This window comes from Mesoplodon densirostris, chromosome 5, assembly GCF_025265405.1.
Source record: "Mesoplodon densirostris isolate mMesDen1 chromosome 5, mMesDen1 primary haplotype, whole genome shotgun sequence".
NCBI classification, from domain to species: Eukaryota; Metazoa; Chordata; class Mammalia; order Artiodactyla; family Ziphiidae; genus Mesoplodon; species Mesoplodon densirostris.
Window position 1 is genome coordinate 19,111,283 of NC_082665.1, and position 19,417 is coordinate 19,130,699.

At 37.3% G+C, this 19,417-nt stretch overlaps 1 protein-coding gene across 6 annotated transcripts in view; it reads left to right on the forward strand.

Annotated features, from left to right (window-relative positions):
* Positions 1–19,417, forward strand: part of APP (amyloid beta precursor protein) — a 279,498-nt gene that overhangs the window by 80,131 nt on the left and 179,950 nt on the right. The gene's annotated exons all lie outside the window — the stretch shown is intronic.

Genomic DNA, 19,417 nt, shown 5'->3' on the forward strand with positions numbered 1-19,417 from the left:
CAGTACACCTCCTGTTTGAAGATAATTGGGGAATTAGAGTTTAAATTGTTTTTTTTTTTTTCCTGCTTACATCAAACTAGAGGGAACAGTTTGATCACTAAGGTTTAAATGTGTGTTCCTTTCTGACCTCAAATTTTACTTTAATTTGTTATTTTAAAAACTGAGTTGTTTTATGTGATATCATATTTTTTCCTCTGGAAATACTCTCATACTCTATATTTATTCTGACTTGGTTCTGTCTCTTCCTAGTTGATTTTTTTATGTAACCAGGCATTGGGAAAATCAGCAGTCTTTGATCTCATAGCTGGCATCTAGACGTTTTCCCGAAGTTTATTCATCGGTAGGATAGTTGTAAATAAGGACATAACGATTTACCTGTGGAGGATGTGGATATTCATTCCAGTGACATCTTGTAAAGACTAAAAGGGATCTGTCTTTAAAAAAGAGTCCCAACAGCAAACTTAGAGGGTCAGGATGACAGATTCTGGAGATCTGTGTAATGCTTGGGTCAAACATGAATGTCATAAGAACATACTGATTACTGTTCATGCCTGCACACAAGTTGAGACGTTAATAGAAAACTGGGCTAATGCCCAAAGAATGAAGATTTCATCTGGTGGATTTATGATAAAGAAAATGTGGAAAACCAGATTCTTAAACATTTGACAGTTGAAGAGTTTCCTTGTTCCTCCTTATCTGTTGTTCCTAGTTACTTTACAAAGCTTCTAAGCCATTTCTGACTGGTCAAGAAGTGAAGTTTTAATACGATGAAAATAAGTAATGTTTAAATACTAGGTACAGAACTGCAATGTCAAGAAATATTGAGGTCAGCTGTCTTCAGGAACTGTATATTTCAGTCTAATTTAGTTGTTAAACCTAAAAATCATTTCATTCAGTATAAGTTAGGAAGTAGATCGGGATCCAGTTAATAAGGTGGGCCAATCTTTTGGTTCTCACTTACCCATTCTATGAAATGTTTCAAATACATTTTCTTTATGATATAAGCTCACTGGGAACAGGTACTAGGTGTCTGGATGCGTGTTATTGCTGATGACACCTGATATAAAACTCACAACTGTAGCTGGGTTTCAGAAGTAAACTCATAACATTTTGCTTAGATCTCCCTGCTTCATAATTCTATTCTGAATTGTCAGAATTAACTAAAAGGTGGAATCCACATTAAGATCGTGCTTCACGACCATAGTGCCACTACTGTGGCAAATTTCTTTTGACCCCAGATGGATTGTATCCCCTCTGCCAGCCACCCTCCCTGCCCCTACTCCATACACTTCCCCGTCTCTGGAAAGCTCTCTTCCTATGGCAGGAGTATTGAAACTCCAAGGGAAAAACCACTGTGAGAAGGAACAAAAGATACCTAGAATGTGTTCACATCTAAATCTGAAGTCAGGAGATTTTGTGATAATGCTATGATTACTATCAGATACATGTTTTTATCATGATCAGCTGAGTTACGTACCATTTGGGAAAACTCCATCCTAAGTAATTTGGTTTTTGATAATTAATCTTACCCAGAAAACACTTATTTGATAGTAATGTTAATGACCTGTCCTCACCGTATTTTGTTAACCACTGTGGAAAGAGGGCCACTTCAAAGTGTGTCATTCCACTATATTTACAGAGCTATATTCCACAAATATTTACAGAGCTGTAATGTGCAGGGTGAAGATGGGCAAGAGGAAATGGAAAAGCTAATACAATAATTCTTCCCCTGAAAGGCTGTGTGTAAAAGGATGGGAAGGAGTTGATTCCTGCTGAGGCTTTGGCATCAACATGTATCAGGTTTCTTTTTTATCTTTTGAACAGATTGCATAATTGCAGAAGATGTCACTTGTGATGTGTTTAGCCAATTTCCCAGGTCTGGTATAGTAGCTGGTATTAAATTAACACATCGACACTACCGCTTCTTGACTACAAGTGGGACTAGATAACCATAAGTATTTCCAGTAGATACCTGGCCTGTATGAATCCCTGGTATTTTTCCACTGAACCAAAAATTAGACCCTAACATGACAAGTACTAATAGAACGTACAAAGCTTTCTACTTTGTTACTGATCTTAGATTAGAATTGAGGAATGTGGATACTACTTGATTCCTAGGTGAAACCAAATTTTCCAAAAGTCTTTTTTTCCTGCCTTTTTTTTTAATCAAATGAAAGATTCTTTAAATTCTATAGTGCTTTACAATTTTCAGAAGTTTCACACACATGATTTCATATAATCTCATAATAACCCCGTTTTTCCCCTGCCCCTCACCCCTTCCCTCTCCCTACCGGTAACCACTAGTTTGTTCTCTTCATCTGCCTCTTTTTTGTTTCATTCATTGGTTTATTGTATTTTTTAGATTCCACATATAAGTGATATCATACAGTATTTGTCTTTCTCTGTCTGACTTACTTCATTTAGCATACTGCCCTCAAAGTCCATCCATGTTGCTGCAAATGGCAAAATTTCATTCTTTAACTAATAGTATTATAAAAGGTGGTGTATAATATAACCACAATGAATACCACAGTGTGTTGTTTTCAGGAAAAGGAGTGGGAAAACATAAGTGTGTAACTTATATATTATTTTAATTCCATTAATACTGCACAGTCCCAAGAGTTTATATATTGTTTTTCCTATTTTCTTCCTTTCCCTTTCCCTTTTGTTCCTTTCCTTCCTTCTTTCCTCCCTTCCCTCTTTTTTCCCTCCCTAGATTTTAACATCTGTTACACATAGCACTGTCAAGCTCTTTATACTTGTATAGGGCAACCACTGAAATACTTCCTCCGTGAGGCAGGCAGTGTTGGTTTTATTAGTCTCACTTCACAGGCACAAATAATGAGGGTCAGCAAGATTGAATTTCTTGCAGTAACTCACACAGCTATTTAGTGGTAGAATAAGGACCAAAGCCCAAGATCTTTCAATTCTCAATCCAGTGTTCCTTACAGTATGAGAAGAAAATTGTACTAGAGCCAATAACCACCTGATTTACAAAATCAAATCATTGAGGAAAGGCTATGAATTGGAGGCACTAAGTAGCACTTTAAAAATAATCTCACTGTAAATGTGTCTCATAAGGACACAGCCATGTCGCTGGAACCTCTGTGGTTCCAGGATAAATTTCTCTGCGTCATCAGGTTTCCACTTTATGGTAGTAATAGGCAACATTCTTATATATTACTTGCTGCTTGGACAAAAAATTACTGTTTAACGTTACCATAAGTACCCTCTAAAATTTCTGGCTGTATCTAAATAAATACTTTAAACAAAAGAGATTATTTTACTAAAGTTCATTCTTAGAAAGGTGCTATCTAGAAAACAAATAAGATTGTCTTAAACATTAAGCATATTAAAATTCAAGGCAAAGCTTGAAGAGAGAAAAATGCCTGTTATGTTCAGCACGCAGCCTTCCTGACCTTTTTATCAGATGCAGGATCCAGTGACACACTAGGTTATTTTTCTCTAAGCCATGTATTTGCCTTGGGCATCCCTGCTCTAAGGTGTCTTGCATTTCTTGTCTAGATGGAGAAAGTGTATTAGGTTGCTGTTGCCCCTTTCCTCCCATGGAGTGGATGATTTCCCTTGAGAGTGAGCTGGCTTTCTCATTTCACCCTTTGCTTTTAGTTAGTTATGCCTCTGGCACCAGACGGTAAGATCTGTCTTAATCATTTGAACATTTTATTAATTATCTCATATGGGATTCAAGCATATCATCATTACTCAAGAATATTTTCTTTGCAAAGCATTCAACCCCTTTCCATTTGAATTACTACTTTTCATGGCGTTATAGATCCACTATTGAAACTGATGCTCTTCTGCATTTGCCACTGTCCAGTAAAGGCAAGGTACATTGCATAAGGAGAGTTACTGTTGATTTATGGGGGCAAAGTAGGGTTAATAGTTTAATCCAAAGGAATTAGAAATTAAGGAATTACTACATTGAATCTCATTTTATTTCATTTTATACTCAAGGCTTTCCAAACTTACAAGTAATAAAGACAAGGAAGCTATTCAGATATGGTCTATGGTCAGATGAGAAATGAAAGGTATTCAGTTCCTTTTAATTTTGAATTTTATTGTTTTAATAAAATTTTAGGGCAAGCAAACATTGTTTTCTAGGTGACTACTTTTGTGTCAATTATCTACAGCTATCTTAATCTTTTTTAGTGTGAAAAGCATGTATTTGGATACTTTGACAGATATTGTACCAACGTAGTTTTTTTGGATTTATCCTAAACAATTCTCTTGAGACACAGTAAACAGCAGAACAACATGTAAGATTGCTACATAAGACTCCATCTAACTTTAAGAATGGGGATAGGGATGGGAGAACATTTTTATTGTGGACCCTAAGGATTTTTTTAAATGTCCAGATGCCCCAGTGCGATAATCCAGGAGGATAGCTAGTCAATGTCTCTGGCTCCTCCAGTCCTATGACCTCTGAACTCTGTAGATCCGATCCCTTATGAAGTCCTGGAAGAAGTGTGCGCTAGGGCTGTATAAATGTACAGTGGGAACGGTGCTTGATGAGCCTGGCCTCTGCACATAAAATTGATACAAACCCTTGAATATTCTATACTTTTAAGGATTGTCTACATTGTGCTCTCATAAGGAATGATCAGAATCCCTGGGCATTTCTTCATCAGGGTAGGCTAATCACCCACCTCGGAGAGACATCAGACTTCTTTTTATGTGATCTTCCACTTTGAATATTAGTCATACTCCAAAACCAGTTTATAGAGTCTGATTCTCAACTGTGTAAAACAAAATATGCATGGAAAAGAAATCTCACCAGTGTTTATATCCAAACAGTGGGATTACAGGTGATTTTTATTTTATTTAAGGACTTTTCTATTAATTTCTATAATAAATGAATAGTTTTTATGTTCAGAAAAAGCTGGGCCATGAAATCAGTACATAAAATTTTGTATCTACCTTCAGTTTAGTGATGGTTAAAAAAGAGTCAAAAGGTTTGAAAAGACACACAGGATGAGTCTTAATTTGTTTTATCTATTGGTAGATATGCTTTAGGAGTTTTATATAGTAGGAATAACTTCTTATGGGAAAATATATTTTAGAAACACCATGGTGCCGAAATAAAAGGATAATGTCTCCCTTCTTACCTTTAACCAAGTTTAAGCAGCATTAATCATCAAAAATTCTTCAGAAAAAAATCTTTTTTTTTTTTTTTTTTTTTTTTTTTTTTGCGGTACGCGGGCGTCTCACTGTTGCGGCCTCTTCCGTTGCGGAGCACAGGCTCCGGACGCGCAGGCTCAGCAGCCATGGCGCACAAGCATAGCCGCTCCGCGGCATGTGGGATCTTCCCGGACCGGGACACGAACCCGTGTCCCCTGCATCGGCAGGCGGACTCTCAACCACTGCGCCACCAGGGAAGCCCTTTTTAAAAAATATTTATTTAGTTTATTATTTTAATTTTGGCTGTGTAGGGTCTTAGTTGCGGCATGTGGGATCTTTCATTGTGGCACAAGGGCTTCTCTCTAGTTGTGGGGCACAGGCTTCAGAGCACGTGGGCTCTGTAGTTTGCCACACGTGGGCTCTCTAGTTGAGGCGCATGCACTCTGTAGTTGTGGCGCGCAGGTTATGGAGCGGGCTTTGTTGCCCCGTGGCATGTGGGATCTTCGTTCCCTGACCAGGGACCGAACCCGAGTCCCCCGCATTGAAAGGTGGATTCTTCACCACTGGACCACGAGGGGAGTCCCGAAAAGATCCTTGATCTTGCTTAATGTTTTTTTGTTTGTTTGTTTTCTCAAAAAATTGCATCTGGAAGCTACATTTGTTTCAGGGTGGATTGTTGAATAGGAAGATTACATTTATCCTATAGATTCCTTCTGGGTGGGGAAGGACTTAGAACGTGAAGCGCCTCCCATTTGGTTAAGCAGAAAAAGCCATAAAAATGTTTTCCTTCCATTTAGGCCATCTGCCAAGATCAGTGATCCAAGTTGGTCCCAGTTATGCTGGCTCCAGCTTGATTTGTTTTCTGAAAGTTTGTGAAGGGGAATGAGTTGAACGATTGATTTTTTAAATCAAACTTAGAAAAGAGAAATTTAGTGTTTTTTGTTGCCTCCAATGCCAGTTTAGCTTTCTCTTATCATTTTAATTGTTGTATCTGCTATTATGTCCTTATTATGGGACTTTTAATAACTTATGTTTTGTAGGGATAAGAGCTATGATAGCATGAATAATTTATTTAGTGAAATGTTTGATTTTGTCTTTTTTAACTTGAGGTATATTTAGGAGTTATTACATAATATGAGTCATTAAGAAAAAAACAACAACTTTTGAAAACTTGCCGTTATACTTTATGGGTGTGCTCCGTTGTCAGTGTTGTACTAAAATACTCAGTTATCTGCATGGGTCCTAGATGATAGGCAAGAAAAAGAAATCTCAGTTTATTTGACATGATATTGTTCCAACACTTCTCAGTAATGCATTGAAAATATATATATACTGAGGTTAATAGGCATCTCATTTGTAATATGTACTGCAGGTTGCAGTTGTGTGCTTGAAATTCACTGATTACAGAAGTAACACATTTTCATTGTATGAAGTTTAGAAAATGTGATCACTACCAAAAAATAATAACCAAAAAACCATTTGGCTTCCTTTCAGTCTATTTTTTGGCATATATGTTTTGGTTTTAATATTTTTAATAGTTATGTAATTATGTTTCCCATTTTGTCACCAGCTTTATTTTCAGCTAACATTTTTATACTTTATTCATGAAATTTAATTTTCTTTGAAAACACTCTTTTTAATCTAGCATTACACCAGGCACTACAATGTGTCTATTCCTTATTTTTGGCAGTTAGGTTGCTTGTTTTTTTGTGATTGTTGTAAAAGATGCTGTGATAAACATCGTGGTAGATATATTTGCTTTCAATTGATTTTTACAAATAGTTATTACCTGCAGGTGTTGCACATCTTATAGTTGCTTTTGTAAAAGATATATACTATTTAATTGTATGTATTAAAATATGGAGGAAAATTTTTAACTGATATGTGATCCTGAGTATACAGATACCTCTATATTTAGCTCTAATATTTTTATTGATACGGAGTTAAAAACCATCCATAATTTCTATTATTTGTTAATAATAAAGAGACTATTTAAAATATTTTTTCTCTAAATTTCCAACTTGGGAAATAGTCAATTGACTATTCACAAAGAAATAAACCCCACAAAAGTGACTAGTAAGAGTTGTAATTTATATATTCATTGTGTAAGTTTTTATTGACCACCTGCATGTGCTTGACCCTGAAGATAGGTGAGATGTGGTCCCTCTTTCTGGGCTTATAATGTAGGAGTAGGGGGCTTCTGGCTAAGGACTTTGAGGAAGACTTGGCAAGAAGTAGCATTGTGCCAGGATTTCAAGGATGGGGGCAGGAATGGAGATATATTTTAGGTATTTAGACAATGATGAGCAAAGTCCTAAAGGTAGGACCTTAAAGGCTATGCATCATTTTCAGGAAGAGGGAGTAGTCGGTTATAATAGGGTATTAGTTTTTTAAAAGCATTAGTGTTTTCCTTCATTTATAGTAAATACTATTATGTTATTTTAAATTTAAATTTATATCTAACTACTTATTTTCAGGCTGGCATCGAATATATACCTCTTTCCTTTTATGTATATGCACATGATACTTAACTGTTGTCTTTTGGCAACTGAGGTTAGAATTTTTGAGAGTAGAAAACATTTTTTTAAGTTAATAATTCAATCATAATAAAAAAGATGAGTAGAGACTCAGGAATCACCTGCTGCTCTGGTTGCCATTTTTATATGAAATACCAGCACTATTTGAGTTGTATATATGTATTGTGGCTCTCTCCAAGAGATACTGGGATATGAATTTTTTTAAATTGAGATTATTATGGATTTTCCATACAAGTAAATTATGACCCCCATTATTTACTGTTTGCTTTTATAAACAGCAGGTAAATTCATGAAAAGTATATTCTGTGTTTAATTTCTTTTATTTTTTATATTGCTTTTAGATTGTTTCCATATATATAAATAGACAGACAGAAAGATGCTGACATCCCAGAAATTTACAAAAATCACATGTAACTTAAATTTCACATGGTCATATTTTCACCTACTTTATTAAAAAAAGGCAAACATGGCTTTAGATTTAGTAACACATTAGCTAGAGTGGATGTATGTTATTTTGAGTTTTTAATTTCTCTATGTATCTGGAATCGGTACTGTCATATCAGATCTGATGGTCTTGAAATATTTACTTTTCTGTGCCAACCAGTAAACAGCTGCTTCCTGGTTGCATCTTCATAATGTAACCATGGTAATCATTAGCTTGCTGTTTTAACATAAATTTAATATGAAGGACCATAATGTTTCCATCTAACCTCAAGCTGTGTCTTTTGTCATGGACTTTTCTTTTTTCCTGATGTGATTGAGTAGAAGTGATTATGGTAGGGAATCAAGAAAGAAAGGGACTTCCATCAAAGTTCTCTTTTCACTCTGGGAACTTTTTTGTGTGTGTGTGGTACGCGGGCCTCTCACTGTTGTGGCCTCTCCCATTGCGGAGCACAGGCTCCGGACGCGCAGGCTCAGCGGCCATGGCTCACGGGCCCAGCCGCTCCGCGGCATGTGGGATCTTTCCAGACCGGGTCACGAACCCGTGTTCTCTGTATCGGCAGGCGGACTCTCAACCATTGCGCCACCAGGGAAGCCCCTAGAAATTTTCTTTTAAGATTAGAATTTGCGAGTGAAAGTAGTGTTAGAGGTGTCCTTATTTAGCTAACTTTGAGCTGGATAAAGTTAAACTGTGATTTCATAGAGGGGAGCTTGTTGTGTATTGTGTATTTCCTTAGAAGATGTTTCCTTCTCCATGGGCATAATTTATGACTATATGCATATAAAATTATCCTTATACCTATTTTACAGAATTCAGGGCAGAATTTTACTGTTTTAGATGTTGTAAAGTTTTGGAGTTGTGATTGTTTTTACTCTGGAAACATGCTGATCTTCTCTGCTGATTTAGTGACAGGTGTTTGTTCAAGGACCCAAACTCAACATGATCAAAACTCGACTCCTCTCCCCCGGAAGTTCTCTCCTAACCACAAATCTGCTGAAATCTCTAGCGTTTTTACCCTTGCTTCAAATTTGCTTTATGACCAGATGGTATGAACTTTTTCTGTGAGTAAGATGAGGGATTGCTGTAAGACTAGGAGATAAGGCTGGAGCATACAGTAGAGGATTCTGGAAAGAGGATGAGGCATAGTATGGATCCTAAGGCATAAGTAGAGAAAATGAAGAGAGATGAATTAGAAAACATTTTCCGGGGACAACAGTTTGTGTCGCTAATATTGGTACATAATGTTGGAAAATTAGAACAGAAATAAGATGGTTGATTAAGTTTGGAATAGCACAGAAATCACATTTTTATTTGCAAAGACATTAAATTCATTTGATTGTTCCTTTTATGTTGTGTCTAGAAAAATATCTGAACAGTCAATGCGGTTTTAAGCTTTTAATTATGTCAGTTCTTTTAATAGATGGTATATTGGATTAGAGAAAAAACTCCTTATACTTTGGAGTAATATTTCCATAAACTGTAGTAACTTGGCCACACAGCTCCTCAACATGTTTTGAATTTAAATAGCAGATCCATAATAGGGTAGTAAATTGGGAGAAAGTTTTACAGTTAGTGGATTTGAGGACCTGAAGAGGGAAAAGAATAATCATAGAGCTATACTGAGAATAAACAATATATGGTCCTGAAGACTAAGAAGCCCTTCCTGCAATGCTTGTAAATTTGGAAATGATTGTTTTTTATCAGAAATGTAAGCTCTATGAAAATTGGGACTTTTGTTTCATTCACTGAAATATATTCCCAGAGCTTTAAGCATGTCATGGCACATAGTAGGTACTTAATAAGTGCATACTGAATGAATGAAATGAGGAGTTAGATGAATGTTTTAAAAGGAAGGAAATCTTAAAGAAGAAATAGCCTAAACACTGAGAAGGCAAAGGGCGTAAAGCAGTAATTTCACATGCCTAAAAGAATCTCCAGGATTACAGAAATAAATGTCATTTACTTATGCCAGCATTTATCAGTAGGGGAAGGGCAGGTTTTATTTAACATCGAAGAAATAACGTAAGGATCTCAGATTAGGTAGAAACTAAGATTTTTTTAGACCTGGATAAAAGAACGTTAAATTCTTATCTCTGGGAAATTAAGCGTCTAATCTATATGTGTCTAGTTTAAAGCCAGTGTAAAAATTAATAAAGAGAAACCTCATTTAAAATGGAGTCAGGCATCCCTGAAGTGGGAGCTCTTATGTACACACCACCCATGGCAGCTTTACATTTCTGAGCAGTAAGCTCTCTACTACCCCAGCAGGAGGAAGGAAGATTTCCTCCTTGCCCAATAACAAGCCCAGCCAATGGGAAACTCTGCAACTCAGCCAATGAGAAGCCATCACCACCCTGAACTCTCCCTTTCCCTTCAATGGACTTTTGCTTAGATCAGCCCTGCCCAACTTCCTCCTCTTTCTCTATAAAGTAACCTTCCTCTCATTCATTTGCTGGGCTTGCCTGTGATATTTGCTATAGCTTGATTGTCCCGAACTGCAATTCCTCTGCTATTCCTGAATAAACTCACTTTGCTGGTAAAATAACTGGCTGTTTTATTTCAAAGGTTGACACCAGTATTACCAGAGGCATCTGTATTCAGACATAAAACATACCATTAGATTAGTTTGTGACAGTTTCATTATCTTTAGCTTTTAAGTCTAATAATAATAAAGGGTTGTTTTAACAGAAACCCACTTCTAAGTATCACTTGTAATGGTAATGGAATCTACAAACTTATTTCAGATTTTTATGTTGTATCTTAAGAGTTAGGATAATATATGTGTATGCTAACCATTAATTCCTATCATATTGAAATGCCTTTGTTAGATGATGAGGTGAATGTGGTGCTTAGTAGGTACTTGATATGTAGATGTTAATTACTCCCCTTCTAGAGGTTTACATTTTCTCATGACATTAAAATTTGGGCCATCCTATTGATTTATTAATTTAGGGGTATGTGTATTTTCAAAAATTTTACCCAGCTGGAGTTCCCCTAAATCTTCCCCTTTTAGTCTTAACTACTTTGAGAGAATTTTTTTTTTCTGCTGTCACTGAAGATCTCCTTCTTTATTGTATATCTTCATCAGCTCCAGGTTGCTGGTTTCCAATGAGTTGGTCATGTGACTCTCTTCTTGCTTTATTGAAAACAGAATTAATTGTCAGTCAGGGGCTTATGATATTCTGCATTATCTAAGCATATTTAATATAGTAGGCTCATTTTCAGTATGCCAAGAAGTTATCCTGTTTTTGCCATTTAAATAATTTTAGCTTCTTTTTCTATTTTTGTTCTCATTTTAAATTTTTAGCCAAAATTCTCAATTGAGTCATGGGTACCAGTGCATATATTTTCTTCAGTAGGTTCTTTAACTTCACTGTATCTGAGATTGACTTCATAATGACCTTTGGTCAGTAGACCCTTTATTTTATTTTATGTATCAGCAATTTTTAGCCTTGTCATATTTTCCTGTTCATCAAAGACCCCTGGGTCCTCAGGTCAGTCACTTAACCCCATATCTTTAATTTCCACCCTTGCTCTACCCATTCACAGCTGTGCTTCTTGGTATGATAGTCAGCCATTCCTATCTTATCTTTGCAACATCCGCCTCCCTCCAGTTCGCCATTATCAGGTATCCATCCCTTCAACTCAAGTGAATGAGCTCTTTGCCCAGACATTTTTTTGTCCTTCTTGACGGCTCAGTGGTATCTAACCCTGCTGATCACTGCCTTCTCCCCACACTATTATTATGCTCTTGCCTTTGTTATTCTCTCTGCTGACTCCCATTCTTCCTCTGGCTCATTTTTCTGCATCCTTCTCAATACTGGTGTTTATATGAGTCCTCCTGGGTTGTTTATTTTTTTCTCACAATACACATACTAGGAAACCTCATCAGTGCATTGGTTTCCCAAAGGCCTGGCTTGATGAATCCTGAGTTATTAAATCCAGGCCAGGCCTCCAAGTACCTACTCGTCAACAGACTTCCTATGGTTCCCAGAGTCTTGATAATTAGCCTTGTCCCTGCAGGATAAGAACAGGCAGCTAAGAGTGCAGAGTATTGGTTGGCTCTTAGCTTTCCTGGACATTTCATCTAAGATGTATGCCAGATTTCCTTATCAATAACTGGTGAATTTAGGAGTCTCAGATTAAACACAGAGCACATGAGCATGGGATATGCCTATCCTATTTTTCTCTGTTGGTTTATTGTATCATTTGGGATAAAAATCTGTTTTAGGCAAAAGGTAGGATTGTTTTCAACTTTTATTAATATCTCCTGGACCCTTGATTTCATACAAAGGAATTAATTGCATTTGAATGAGCTTAATGCATCAGGCTATTGATGCAAAAATACACCTCATGCTGGGCTGTCACCATCATCAAGGGCTTTTGTTGTTGCTTCGCTTTATTTTGCTTCTTCTGTGGGTTAATGACAACTAGTATGCAAGAATAAAATGAATCAAACTTAAGTCCTTAGGAAATAGTCATGTATTCATTTTTCACATTTTTTAAAGAAATGAAGATATGCAATTAAGCATAATCCCCTCTTAAAATTTGACTTTAAAAAACATTTTTTAGCTATTTTGACTTACATATAAATTTCTTACAAAATATATATTTTTTTATATAGATGTGATCTCAGTGTTGGATTTACCATCTTACGCTGTGAGGATATCTTCCATTCGTACTAAGATTTGTAACTGGAAGTAGAGTATTAAATCATTTGGAAGCAAAACATGGAGAACTGCCCCAGCATAGGAATATTAATTAAACAGCTGCCTAAGTGATTAAAGAACAATAAGATGGTCTTATCAAGTGCTCAGATTTCCAAGAAAGCACACATACCACCTATTATGGTTATAGTTGATGAATGTTTATATGCACTTGAGAACTGTTATCAAAGGTGTCTTTTGTATTTACTTGGTGTGCAGTTGGCTTTTTCAATACCTCAGCCCTGTCTTCCCAAAGAGATGGCCTTCTATATATGGCCTTTGAAATATGCATTTTCTAAGATTTATATAAGTAGCCAACTTCTTCCCTGTTATAGAAATTTAAAAGCTAAGGCTTTGAGATATCCAGATAGTTTAAACATCAGTCAAAAATGAAACATCTAGAATTATCATGTAATGGCATGAGTGGGAAGGGTGTCAGGCCAAGAGGGGGAACTGACCTTATGCTTCTTTTGACTGGGAGAAAGGCGGACATGCCTGCCTTATATAATGGTGACCTTGAGTAAACCCTACATTAAGCCATTAAATGGGTCACCTTGAGCTTATATAATGTAGATCCTGTGACCTGTTAGCTTAATTGCGTTTTTAGAAAGTCTGCTTTGGGCCAGAAAATAGCAAATCATGTACACTTTTCTTAGATGATTCTGATAACCAAATATTCTTACCAAAAATCAAAAGTTTTTCCTCAGCATATTCCCAAAATTAGAACATTTCTAGGTTAAAACAACTGAAGACTCTAAGTATGATTTTCCTTTGGTCTACATTTTAGTCATCTTTACAATTTTGAGTGAAAGACAGAAACTGTATTATTTGGAATGAGAAATACCTTGGAATTACCCCTGTATTTGAAAGCCTTAATCATATATAATTTCCTCATTTATAAATGTTAAATCTGAAATGAGCGATTTGCCTTCTTCAAACATGTTTTGTGTGCCTTCTCTCTGCACCAGGGCCTTACTTTGAAAAACTAGCTCAGATTTAGTTTGATTTAAAGGCTGAGCTTCTGCATGCCTGGAATTCTTGCTCTTCAGAGTATTTGCTCCCTGGAAAAGTCAACTGAAGACAGAGTTGTCATGTGACTTTGGACTGTTTACCCGGAAGACATTTGGGTAATGGAATGGGCTTTGGCAGAGTTCTGCTGCTTTCTGGTTGAGGAGAGCCAGGAGAGGAGGGCAGGGCTCCACAGGGCTGGCTGTGTTCAGATGGGAAGAACCAGTCTGAAAATGTTTGAAGCCTGAATGTTCCTTCATTTGATCATTTACTTTATTGCTTGAGAGAATTTTAAACTGCCCTATCTATAGTGGGCTGTAGCTTGTAGTGACACATATTTAAATGATCTTGCATCTAAACAAATGCATTCACTCTCCACCTGCTGTGTAAAATCGGAATGACACCTGTACTCTGCTGGAAAGGAACAGACGTTTTCATTACAAACTTCAGTCAAGCAGAAAAGTAGCAAAGTGAGCAGAAATTTTCATTTACATCCATGACTGAAGTTGCAGTGATAAAAAGAAAATTGCTAGGTTCAAGAATAGCCTTGTTCTCATTCTGTTATATGACACGGGGGATTTGGTCAATACAGAAATAGTTTTTAATACTTACGTTGTTGAGGATGGCTCTGATCAATAGTTTCAAATTGTGCATATCTTTTAACTGATCTTAGATTTTTCTAGGGTTTTTGTAGTATCTTTAAACAGACTCCAGTATCCCCTTCTTATCAAGTCCATTATTTATTTGTTAAAATGTGAGCTTTATGTTGCATTACCACAGAGATTCACAATAATTTCTTTGCTTGTAGTTGTGAGTTTCAGCAAGTGTAGACAGATAACTCAGTTGGGCCTAACTTAGAAACCATGATAAGACACTGGATCAGAATCTTCCAGGGGAAATTCTCCAAATATTTCATGATATACCTTTTGGAATATATATATAAGCTTTAATGTAGTAATTTCCTGCCCCAAACCCTCTTCTTTGGAGTCTAGAAATTCAGTTATTTCAGTTCTCTCAGGAACAATAAGCCCTGGCAAACTGATTGACAGTAATGAAGCTAAGCCTTGTTTACAAATCTGAGTGGCAGTTCCTAAGTCCACTGTGGAGTGGTAACAGAGGGAAAGATTCTAATTTAGCTGGATCCATCCCCACTGAAATGATCACATGATATTTGAAACATGACTCAGTAGAACTGGGTAATTTCTAAAGCATGTTTTTATTGTAGAGCTTGATGAATCATGTATACTTATATTTTCTTATTCTGTTAGATATTGTGTCCCTCTCCCCTCGATAGTGTTTCGGGTACAATGACAGAATTCTAATCCTTTTTTCTATGTTTTAACAAAGCCTTGGGAATTTAGAACAGTGTACTCTTACCCGTAAAAGGTTGTACTAATTCCAAATACCACATCCTAGATATTTCCTGGCTAGCTCTTTTGTTAAATGCCGTGCCTTTTTCTGTGTCATTCTCTCCTTATCTACTTCCTCTTGCCCTAAATAATTTTGCATCTTTTAAGATATAATTTTTTTGGGGGGAAGTTGTGAATTAGAACATTCCTGAAATATAGAGCAACATTTACTCCTCTGAGTGTTAGGAGACAACTCCATTGTCTCCTGAAGCTAGACATTTCAAGTCTAGTCTGTACAGAAGAGTATCCAGAAGGGACACTTAATAAGCTCTCAAGGAGCACAGTGTGGCAATTGGGTGTTCGGGGTCTCCCACTTAGGAGAGAGGTGGGCTGGAACAACCGAGTCTGGACATCATGAACACGTGGAGTGGTAGCTGGTTGTAAGCACGGATGATGAATGAATGTGTTAAAGGTCCTGGGCCAGACCAGCAGGGAAATGGAATGAAGGTAGTGAAACTCCTCTGCTAACCTTAGCAAGTGATAAAGAGTCCAGGACGTGGGGTCATGAGTAGTAGCTGTAGAGGTGAAAAGGGGAGGGGAGAACTAGAAGGATATATATATTTTTTTCACTCAGAGAATGGTTTACTGGAGTTCAGAATTTCAGAACATTTTTACATCTGATATGATCTGAGCTACATCTGCCGAAATATGGATAGTTTGAGTGGAGCAGAGGTACAGCCCGTGGGGATAGGGACACAAATCAGTGATAAATATTCCTGGAGAAAATAGAAGCATAGCTTAGTGGGAAAGGGGACCTGGGTTTTACAACCAAGTAGAATTTCTTCAGCCCCCATTTGGGGCTCCCTCAAAATGTAGAATGTTGTGGTATGATGCAGAGTCTGAGAAATCCCCCTAAACCTTCACCAGAAAGCAGTAGAAAGGGAGCAGAGCAGGTGTCAGTGGAGGGTAGGAACCTGGATGAAGATGAAGTGGTAGAGAGTAATAGCTACTCTGAGGGGTGTGTTCCCTCCCCTACCCGGCTGGCCCAGGTCAACAAAGTGGATAAGGCCACCCAGTGTGACAGGAGCTGGTGGTACCAATGATGCACAGCTCTAGAAACGCCCTGGGCAGATGCCCTCCATGGGTGGAGCGTCCTCTCCGTACTGCAAAATAAAGGGATCATGGGAAAAACCAAAAGAAGAAGTAATCACAAATGATGAGATTGACAAGGTGTTTAATGAGAACTTCAAAAAGTGTGCAGAGATTAAGAAGACTGTGAAAGCAGGAAGCTGGAAGACCTGAGTAGCTTCTCAAATGTTAAGACAGTCTCTTAGTTGAGGAAAAACACTGGCTTGAGCATTGTGCTTCCTGAGGATTCAGAAGACTCTTGAGTCGGAAGAGGAAGTTGTTAGAATGTATGAGGTAGACTGTCTCCTTGAAGAAGTTAGCCCACAGGGCCCTCTGACATCTTCCAAAGGAAGGTTTTATCTCAAGGCTGGTATGATAATCAGGGTGCCACCTGAGAGCTCTCTCCCTCCTCCACTTATTGTCTGACCCACCAGAAATAAGTACAATGAAAGCATGGTGAATACAAGCACATCTCTGTGGTTTACAAAGTGAAGGGACCAGATGACTGAGGAACCCCTCACAGCAGGCTCTGAAAGGAACATACCATGGGCTGAGCAGGAGGGATTGGAGCTCAAGAGAGCCTCTCACAAATCACTGGAACATAACTGTGAGAGATAAAAAACCAAGGTGCCTTGCAAAGTAACAGAGATTCAAGGAAGATGCTATAAAGTTTAGGAAATATGCAGCAGATATAGAGGAAACAAATTGCTGAGCTCCAGCTACAAGGAAGAGCTAAATATTGCATCATCATGATGGGTTAGAATGTGTGATCTCCCTCTTGATTGGAACTACTAAAGTTATTTTACCAATAAACAAGTTAAGAAAATGTATTATTGTAAAGCCTTTGGAATTATAAGTGGTAAAACAGCAAATAAATTGAATTGTATGCGAAAAAAAAGTTGAATGTTGGTTTTATTCCCTTATATTGCTTCCATATAAGATAGATTTTGACCCAGTGAGGAATTACTTATTGTTCTTTGGGTACAGTTCCAGGAGTTGATGGTCAGTTGGTACTTGATTCTAATACGATTGCTAAAAGCAATGCTCTCCATGTGAGTGTCCAGCGAGGGAATGTAAATGTTGACTGAAAGGTCAACACTGAGAGTAGAGGAGGCTGTTGAATCCTTAGGCATGATTAAGGAGTGAGAAAGTACTAGCAGAGGGTCGAGGACAGAGTCTTACTTTATAATCAGAGTTAAAGCGGAGTCAATGAGAGGGAAAGGATGACTAGCTTAAGATAGAGAACGGAGGACAAGTGTTCCTAGAGAAGACAGAATTTAAGGAAGAAGGTGATATGGTAGAGAGCAGACAGCTGATTTGAGGGCTGAGAAGAGACTAATGCATTTGTTGCTGCTGACCTTGAAAGAAGACTTGCCCAAGGTTGTTGGAGCAAGGTCGGATGGTGATGGGCTGGAATGAGCAAGTCAGGGGCTTGAAAGTGACAGTCCATGCCTCTGTTGAGCAGTTTATCTGTGAAAGCACCTCTTCCTGTTTTTGACTATAGCCTGCCTCACACATGGGTTTCTGAGTAAGGTATGTGGACAAAACATGCTGTATATTTTTACCTCTCTGTATAATTTAAGGTTTTGGTAATAGCTGGTGGTTCTTTTGCCTCACCGTGCATCAGCCTGATTGGTATTTTGTTGGCAATTATGTGGCTTTTTAAAAGCCCCCATACATAACCCCAATAAATTGCATCTTTAAAACCCATCAGGCTATGAATTTTTTAATGTCAGAAAGCAAGAAAGTGTTAGGAGAAAGCAGCCAGTGAGGATACTTGCGTTTTCAAGAGATGAAAAAGAGAATTTAGCAGGATATCTCTATAATATCAGCTTTTTACCTCATCTCTCAAAATATAGAAGACTGAACTAGGCTAAAACTGAGTAGGTGTAAAGAAAACCTTATTTAAATTTCCACATTTCAATTAATCGCATCCTCATGAGTGCAAATTATAATATGAGAAGTGCAAAAAGAGAAATGAGGGAAGAAGGACATTTTGCTGGTAATTAGGGTTAACAGTAGTAACAAATTGAGTATCCCTTTCAGTGATTAAATATATGGTGTTGTGATAGCATATAGAACTGTGTATATAGTCTTCTCAGTGTATTCAATCTTACATTTATTTCTGTTTAGACACGTATCCTTAGATTCAGTTTCCCTCCTAACCTCAACCTGTCCACGTTCAACTCATCACTCTTTGAAAGATATTCGTGATCTTTAAAACTTGAAGCTAATCTAGTACTGACCACTAGCCACACGAGGCTATTGAGCACTTGGAATGTTCTAGTCCAAAGTGGTGTGTGCTATAAGTGGAATATACACATCAGATATCAGAGGGTTAGTCTGAGGGGTAAAAAAAAAAGAATGTAGACTGTCTTAGTAATAATTTTTTACATTGGTTGCATGTTGAAATGATAAAATCTAGGGTATACTGGGTTAAAGAAAGTATATTATAAAATTAATTTTACCCATTTCTTTTTACTTTTGTAATGTGGCTACTAGAAATTAAAAACTACATATACGGCCCACATTACATTTCCATTGGACAGGGCTGCTCAAAGCTCTTCTGGTGCAGGATTATGTCTCAGTTCTTTTGTATCCTTCATGGAACTGAGTACAGACGAGTATTCAGAATTACTCAGTGGTAATAGAGATGATCCATTAAAGTTCAACCAAATCATGTTGGGTTTTAATTTTTATTCTTGTTCCTCATCCTATTGGAACATCTTTGGCCAGGAGGCTTTGTTCGCCTCACCTTTTCACGTACGGAAATCATTCCATCCCCTGAGTCACTGTGTAGTTAGTTTCCTCCCCTCTGCCTCAAATCTAGAACACTTTCTACCCTATTTTGTGATAACTTCTGGGATTAAAGAAACAAAAGACAAAACAGGAGAGACTTGGCTCTTAGGGATGTGTGAAAATGTGCTCAATTCTTAAGATGGTGCCAATGTCACTAATCTATGGGACAGAACACAGGCTTATGGAAGGAAGGTGTACAAGGTTTGATTATTTTTTTCAAAATAGGGACAGACCAAGCCAGTCACAAAAAGATAAATACAGTATGATTCCACTCATATGAGGTACCTAGAATAGTCAAATCCATAAAGA